Here is an 8,265-nt window from a genome sequence, read left to right on the forward strand (position 1 = left end):
ATGTTTTTTATTCTAAAAGTTATTTGACAGGCATCTCCAAGCACTTTACGAAAACATTTGACCGATTCACGCAAACTATTGGAATTTTCAGTTTGGTGACTCGATAAATTTTTTTTGTAGTGTTGATGACGTCACTAAGCAGCGTCATTACCCATTGTTAAGGCCAGCTCAATTTTCGTCAAAATCGCTGATATGTAAATATTGGGCACGTGACTGTTGGTGAGATTGTAGGTTAGGTTTAGACTATAGAAAGATATCGACTTTAACTATTTCCGTTTGATGGTCGCCAAATTGTGAATCATATACATCCTGATGAATAGTTATCTTCATAACGCAGTGAACGGAAATATTGCAGCTCACGTCTACAGATGACATCATTGACCTATATTGACGCCATGATATCATTGACATATTAAACCAACCTCGGTGGTATAGTCACAAACAAATTAAAGGCATACGAGGTGATATTTAGTCGAGTCGAAGGAATAAAATTGTCTTACCGTTGTTTAAAAATACCAAGAAACCACACCCTGTTTATCGTTTATTTCACCATTCTCGAATATCAGAATTTCATTATTTGTCGGTATTTTATCACTATAAAGACACCATTAAATAGAATTATTTTTGTGCGGACAATACTTTGGTGAATAAAGTTATTATTTTGTTTTTGTGTAAGCGAAGTATTGTCCTTCCAAAGAGGGTGGCGTGGGTCGTTAAGATACTCGACTTGCAACCAGGATGTCTCGAATCCTGGCGTAGGCCCGGAACATTCGGTACTTTTCAGTCCAGATTTTCACGTATTTCCACATTTTAAGATGGGATAAAAACAATCTGGACTGTTGGAATTCGCGGAACTCCGAAAGCAGATTGTCGATATAGTTCGTCCTTGACGGACCAACAGTGAATGATGAAAATCGAGAGGTGTCATGCTCCAACTTTCCCATTTTGCATAAATGGCAAAGCCCATAACCAGACTCCCCCCTCCCCCTGCGAAAAGTTTCGCCCCCACCCCCACTCTGTGAAATAATTGTCATTCATAAAACCCCATAGAAATACCGTGTTTGTCAATTAGACAGCACCCCTGAGAACACTTCCCGCCCCCTCGTTGCTCTAAACATGGACAGGGATAAAACCGGCGGATACATTTGTTCCTTATAATTCACGGAATATAAATGCCGTATTGGCGGTAAAGCTTGGCGACAATCGACCAGCAGTGATGATGTTGAACCTGAGAGTAGGAGGACTCATTTAGCTGACGGTCACGATAGAGCGCAAATTAGGATCTTCCACACTGATCAGCAGTGAATATTCGTTAGACCGCTGATCCGCAGTGAATATTCGCTAGGCCGCGACAATCACTGATAAGGATGACATCGATGCGACTTAATGAGCCACAAATATTAACTTTTTTCATCCGACAAATTAAATTCTAAAACATTTTTTTTTTGTGTATTAGTGAAATAAATAAAAACGTTTGAAGTATTTGTACGTAAAAATTATTTCCTATTTAGTGTAAATGGGTATTAAAATGAGTAAAAGGCCCCATTCCGCCCGAACCAGTAACATCAAAGGTAAACAATGTACGCGCCATTGAGCCAATGATTGACGCCGCGTAATATGACGTCATGTATTGGAGGCAGTCATCTTTTACAGAGATATTAGAAGATTTTCGTAATACTCTGTGAAACAGATTGAGAATCATCCAAATTTCATTTTATTTTCCTACTCTGCACCACTCGGACATACGCTATGCAGAATGATATGACGGAAATTTTTCAATGGACATTTGCATTTTTTCGTCGAATTTCAACTGTGAAGGATTCTTTTATGTACACGCCAATGTGTACACAGGAGCATGTGTTTTTGTCCCATTTTCATTACTAGACGCTGTCCTGCACTACCGAGAGATAGAAACCACGCTGAAAAATTCCGGGTGGCTTTCTTGACCAACACCAGGATCAGTGTACATATCATATAGGCCGTGGTGTGAAATTTCTAGCTAGCTTGCTTCTGTTTCTCCGTCCCGACCATTTTCGGGTGAAAAAAAACTACATCATCTAATTCTTCTAGTATTACTTTGTATTGTCACACAACTTTTATTTTATCAATTCTTTGACGTTTAATAGAAAACGTAAATTAAATATGGGCTTACTTGTCAATGTGCAATGGTATTTGAATTTCGCGGTGACTCGGTTTAAACAGATCACGTGACAGATCACGTGACATAATTGGCCAATCAAACACGACGAAAAGTTCAACAGGTCATGTGGTGAAAGGTCACCTGCTCTTTGTTTACCTTTTGTTATTAACGGTACATGGCAGAAGAATAGCTAAAGTAAAACTGCATAGCTCGAGTACATGTTGAGTACATTTTGTTAAAACAGTGAGCTAAAACCGTTCACTGCGACAAGCTGGGAAAAATTTAAGGTATGTGCTAACCAGTGGATCAAATTAGATGGAAATGTGCCGGAGACAAATGCCGATTTGCTGGACAAAGCTGAATCAGAACTACAGTCATGAATGTGCAGACAAAACTCTCACTGGACTGGGGTATGGTAGAGGCTACTAGGCCTACTTATCACATTCCACGTTACCAAACTGTGTATGAAACATTATCACGATTCCTAAATTGTTGAAGAAAGTGATGTTTAGAAACAAGCAGCAAAAAAAAAAAGAGAAAGAGAATAAAATAATTGGCCTGGTTAATTTGTTTAAGGGGATCGGATCATATCTTAACATTTTCCCCATTTTCTTGCAAATGCAAGCTGATGAAGATATTCTCCCAAATGCATGACAACCCAGACCAAGGACTACTCCGCCCAAGACCACCCTGACCAATAGAGAAGTCCACTCAGTCAAAGACATCATTATTGAGGTGAAATACAATGTGCAGTACTCATACCCAACAAGTTGTTATGGAGAGAGAGAAATGGGGTTTAACGTCCACTCGACACAAACTAGGTCATTTTGGGACTAACATATGGTTTAATTTTTTTTAATTTCAATAATTCGCTTGCGCGTAGGGGTCTTTAACAGTGGGAGGAAAGGGGAGGACCCAGAGAAAAACCCATGAGGTTGGACAGGCGACCCTACTCCTTGTCACGTACAACCGGGGATTCTAAACCACGCCTGTTGACTCAATGACAGGCTTTATGATACAGTGCGCACGTGCTAACAATTCGGCCATCCAACCCCCATGTTATGGAGAAAATTAGAACCGAAATAGATGAGTTGGTACAAGTGCACTTACTTTTGTTGAAAAAAATATGTATGAAGAATTATTTCTGCCTTTGCATCACCAGTCAAAAAGGGGGCATATTCTGGCGCATTCCTCCCAGGTTGCCTGACTGTAGCTGTGGAAATTTAAACCCCTCTTGTTAAACTCTATTGAACAAATGACAGGGTTAGAGTGACTAGAGATCAAGCACCAAACAAAATTTTCAACGTGAATGTAAATCAAGCTGCATTACACTTTTACAGATAGATCAGTAATAGATGTACTTGTTACAAGTGAAAACTTTCTTGTATGGTTTTGTGTATATTGTTCGAATATAAAAGTGACAGCCAAAAATATGCTGACAGTGACATTGATTTTAATAGTGATGATGATATTCATGAAATTATGTGAGTAGGCCTACACCTGTATACATGTATTTTTGTAAGCGGCTTTTTAATATTACATATTTTAAATATGTAAGGCACAAGGACAGAAGTCTAGTCGAGGTCCTGTGTATACATTGGTGTGCACGTAAAACGATCCCTTGGCAGTTGTAATTTGATATAAACGTAGGCCATAGTGCTGTGCCCAAGCAAAATTTGCTTTATAGCACACTGTATGGCGCATATGCCCATCTTCATTAAACCATTTCATTTCTAATTCATTTTACTAGAACCATTTTACTTAAGTAATTACTGTTTGTTTTTCTCTTATATGTACTTTTATTTACTGGTTGGTATATATCTTTCAATTTTGTACAGTGTATATGGGCACAAGACCTGATCTCTGTGTAAATACATGTATTCTGTGAATATAAGAACCACAACAGAACATTAGAAACCGTTCTCCAGTATTAATACACTTTAAAAAATGATGATGTTATTATTATTATTATATACGTTTTTCATTAATACTAGTGGTGTATGGTATTGTTGTGTACGAGGAAATTTATATAATTGGATTTGTTTATTTTTTTTAATTTCTTTCTTTTAAAAATACTCTCTTATAGGGGGTTGGGTAGCCGAATGGGTAGCATATCACAAGGTCTGTCATTGAGTCCACTGGCGTGGTTTAGATTCCACGGTTGTACTTGACAAGGAGAAGGGTGGCCTGTCCAACCTCATTGGTTTTCTCCGGGTCCTCCAGTTTCCTCCCACTGTTAAAGACCACTACACGCAAGCGAATTATTGGAATAAAATTGAACCAAAATTACCTAGTTTGTGTCGGGTGGAAGTTAAACCCCATTTCTCTCTCTATACTCTTATAATAAGTCTATTGTTTTCTCGTTTTAAAAAAATAGTAAAATTGATGAAGGTGAATTATTATTAATTGTATCGATCAGATCACATGGTATTATTATTTTTGTTTTTTCTTAGCATTATATATAATTATAAGACCGACCCAGTATTTCAAGCATGCCAAAAATTGTTTTCATCTGTATTAAGTATATATTTCTTTTGGATATTGTTTCACTGAAATAGTTTTGAAGAAATACTTGTTTCCAGAAAATAAAAGATTCATTCAATCATTGGTGCTATTTCCTAATTATTGGCCATATTTATGCCACAGATCAGGGGTAAGTCGTCTTTACCGTGTCAATGCAACATTTAACAGGTGATATTATCCAGTAATCCCGGCATATTTGCAGAGAAATTCTCGCAGACAAATGTAAACAATCCAACGTGTTTCGTCTCATAAAAGGTATTCACTGGACTATTTATGGCTATTGACCCTTGACCTATGACGATCTTTGCTTTTATGGTTTCTGATTGGCTTAGAATTTGATTTTTTTACCCGATTATGGCTACACTTGACAAATATAGTTCGAGACGTAATTCGAATGCAAGATGTATTGTGCAATGCATCGGAACAGAAAAGTATGCGACAGTGACGGCCTACTGGTTAAATTATGTAACAAAGCGTCAGATTTTCACCCGGAATTTACTGGGACGAGATGAAACGATTTTCGGGGCTAAATCACAGCCTAATAGCATTGAGAGGAGTATGGCCGACAATACCGACAACACGAGAATTTAAACCGACAACAACAATAATAATAAAATCGTCATTTATAAAACGCGTTAATACTGAAGACAACAGTTTCTAAGGCGCTGTTGGTTTTTATATTCACTGATTATTTACAGATCAGGGTTTTAAAACAAGAACGTTTTGAGTTGATATTTAAAATGGCCCACAAACGAACCAGCATATTAAAAGGCATTTTAACCCGTTAATACAACATTTTAACCCGAGAATACGACATTTTAACCCTACAATACGACATTTTTACGCGACATCACGACATGATACCAATCAGCCACCATACTTTACTGATAAATTTACGTATTTAAACGAATGCCACTTGTTTTCAAACAACGTCAGAGGAAGTTAGTTATGCCCCTGTAGCCTGCTATCAACAATCTATAATTATTAAGTATCCTGTCATGGTAAATAAATTCAACTATTGCGACATTAGACAGGAAAAGATAAAGTCATCTTGGTGAATAAAATTTCTTTAATACAAACGAAAGCCACCATTATATTATTATTTCTTTTAAGTTCAAATTGAAATGGAGAATTTCAAATCTATAATGATTGTTTTTCTTTCTCTTATCTCGGCCACATCTTCACGTAAGTACCGCATCTTCAGTGTTATTTTTAAATTTTAAAATGAACATGATTTGGGTCAATTTTATGAATTGATTTGTGTGGGATGTCATTGATAATCTAGTATTTGTTCCCATCCGTAGATAAGTCTGCGTTACATTGACGACACAGCAGTGGCGGCGCCAGGGGGTGGGGGGGGGCAAGGGTCTGCCCTCTGTTTGCCCCCCCCCCCCCCAATAATTTTAGAAAATAAAAAAAAGTATTTGCGATACGTTTCGGTAATCAATACCTTCTACGGTGAATAAATCCCACATCCCCACTCTATCATAAACTTGCATGTTGTAGAGCATTTTCGACAGTCTATTTTTCAAAATTTTCTTGGCGAGGTCCCCAATGGACTCGCTACTTTGGCGCTCACAAGGGGAATTCGTTGAGGTTCGCAAGTCCGTTCGTTTGACATTTTGTTCTCTAGTCGGATAAACTAGTGATCAGGCGACGAACGGTATCTGGGCAGATCTATTTATCTCGACGATCGGTGCCTGACAGAATACTGTAAGACAGCATTTCCGGCAGTCTATTTTTCAAAATTTTCTGGGGGAGGACTCCCTACTTTGACGCTCGTGAGTGGGCTTCATCGATCAGTGCCTGAAATACTGCCAGGCTGCATTTCCGGCAACCTGTTTTTCAAAATTTTCTGAGGGAGGCCCCCTACCCCTAGTTGAAGCTCGTGCCTTTGCCCCCTTAACCTTGGACTTTGCCCCAGCTTTGCCCCTCCAATCACCGACGGCTGGCGCCGCCACTGCGACACAGTGGGTGAAATTTGAACAAAAAAACCTAACGCTGCTAAATCTCTCGAAATATATATATCCATTGGTCGCAACATGACAAGATGCTCCTTCAAGGCGCCAAATCAAATTGACATATTGTTCAGAGGAGGGTTGCGCACTTACGGACCAGTTCCCATGTATGGAATAGTATTGGAAATATTTATCAAGGGGCAAAAATATTATCACGAGCCCAAAATTAAAGGATCCACGAGAGACTTTGACCCATGTTTGTTTTGAAAATATTTGGTTTAAGAAGCCAGACTAGAATTGATCTACTAGTATCGATTTAGTTATGATTTTAGTTTAGCTTAGTGAAAAATATCAGAATCCAGTTGAATTAGGTTAGTATATATTATAAATAAAAGCCATGATGAATTAGGTTAGTGTATATATTATAAATATAAGCCATGATGAATTTGTTTTATTGTGACCCTTTTATCACATCTATTAAATTCAGTTTTTTAACAGAGTCGGCAGAAGCAATTCATGATTGGGTAGGGTGGGGTGGGGTGGGGCGGGGTGGGGGGGGGCAAGGGTACCATCCTAGGACTTTAGGGGTCTAGATCGTCGGAGATGCTTTGTGAGCGATTTCTGAATAATGAAATTACTCAGCAGGGAAGTTTTAATTCAAATATATTCCCTTTTTAGGAGTCCATATTCATAGACATTCATATTTGACATTTTTTAAAAGTTAATCCCAAAAGTTCTCGTTATGTGTATATTGTTTCATTGAATCATATACATCCTGATGAATAAAATGGAAATATTATATACACGTCTATAGATTACATCATTTATAACCTGAACCAACTTTGGCTGCTCTCCAACACGGCGGCTCCTTATTTCAAACCACTGACAATCTTTTGAATTAAAATTAAAGGCGGACGGGGTGATAGCATGTCCGTCGTCCAATGCAAAATGAAATGAAATGAAATGGGGTTTAACATCCTACTGTTTTGCTCCGAACTGGACTAATGAAGACGGGCATACGCCATACAGTGTGCTATGAGGGGAATTTTGCCCGGCAGCTAGGGCTACGGTCTACTCTTATATCGAATTCCAACTGCCAAGGGATATTTTACGTGCACGCCAATGTGTACACGGGACCTCGGTTTTTCGTCCCATCCGAACGACTAGACAGCTGTCCTTGTCAGGCCCTCCGTCCTGCATCACTGACAAGGGGAAACCACGCCGGAAAATCGAGATCGAACACCCGACCTCCAGGCTAGCGAGCCAGCGTTTTACCCACTCCGTCGTCCAATGCAATCAAATCATATTTAGTCGAAAGAATATAGGCTTTACAGACGACCCTAACCCTTGCCAGTACACGCTTGTTTTCAAAACCACGCCACTGGCTCATTGACATACGTTATGATCTAAAGTGCACGCAACAGACCCCCCCCCCCCCCCCGCCCAACCCGCACCATTATTTTTGACGTACTTATATAACATTATTACTAAAGAAATTATTACAAAGTATTAATTTTGTGAAAATACTTCGGTGAATATAGTAGGATTACTTGTCTGGGTCATGAATAGAAATAATTTGAGAACATTTTTATACGCTCACATAGAAATATGGTCGTATATTGTTGTCGACTCTGTCGGTCCGTC

This window comes from Patella vulgata, chromosome 8, assembly GCF_932274485.2.
Source record: "Patella vulgata chromosome 8, xgPatVulg1.2, whole genome shotgun sequence".
In the NCBI taxonomy this organism is placed as follows: domain Eukaryota; kingdom Metazoa; phylum Mollusca; class Gastropoda; family Patellidae; genus Patella; species Patella vulgata.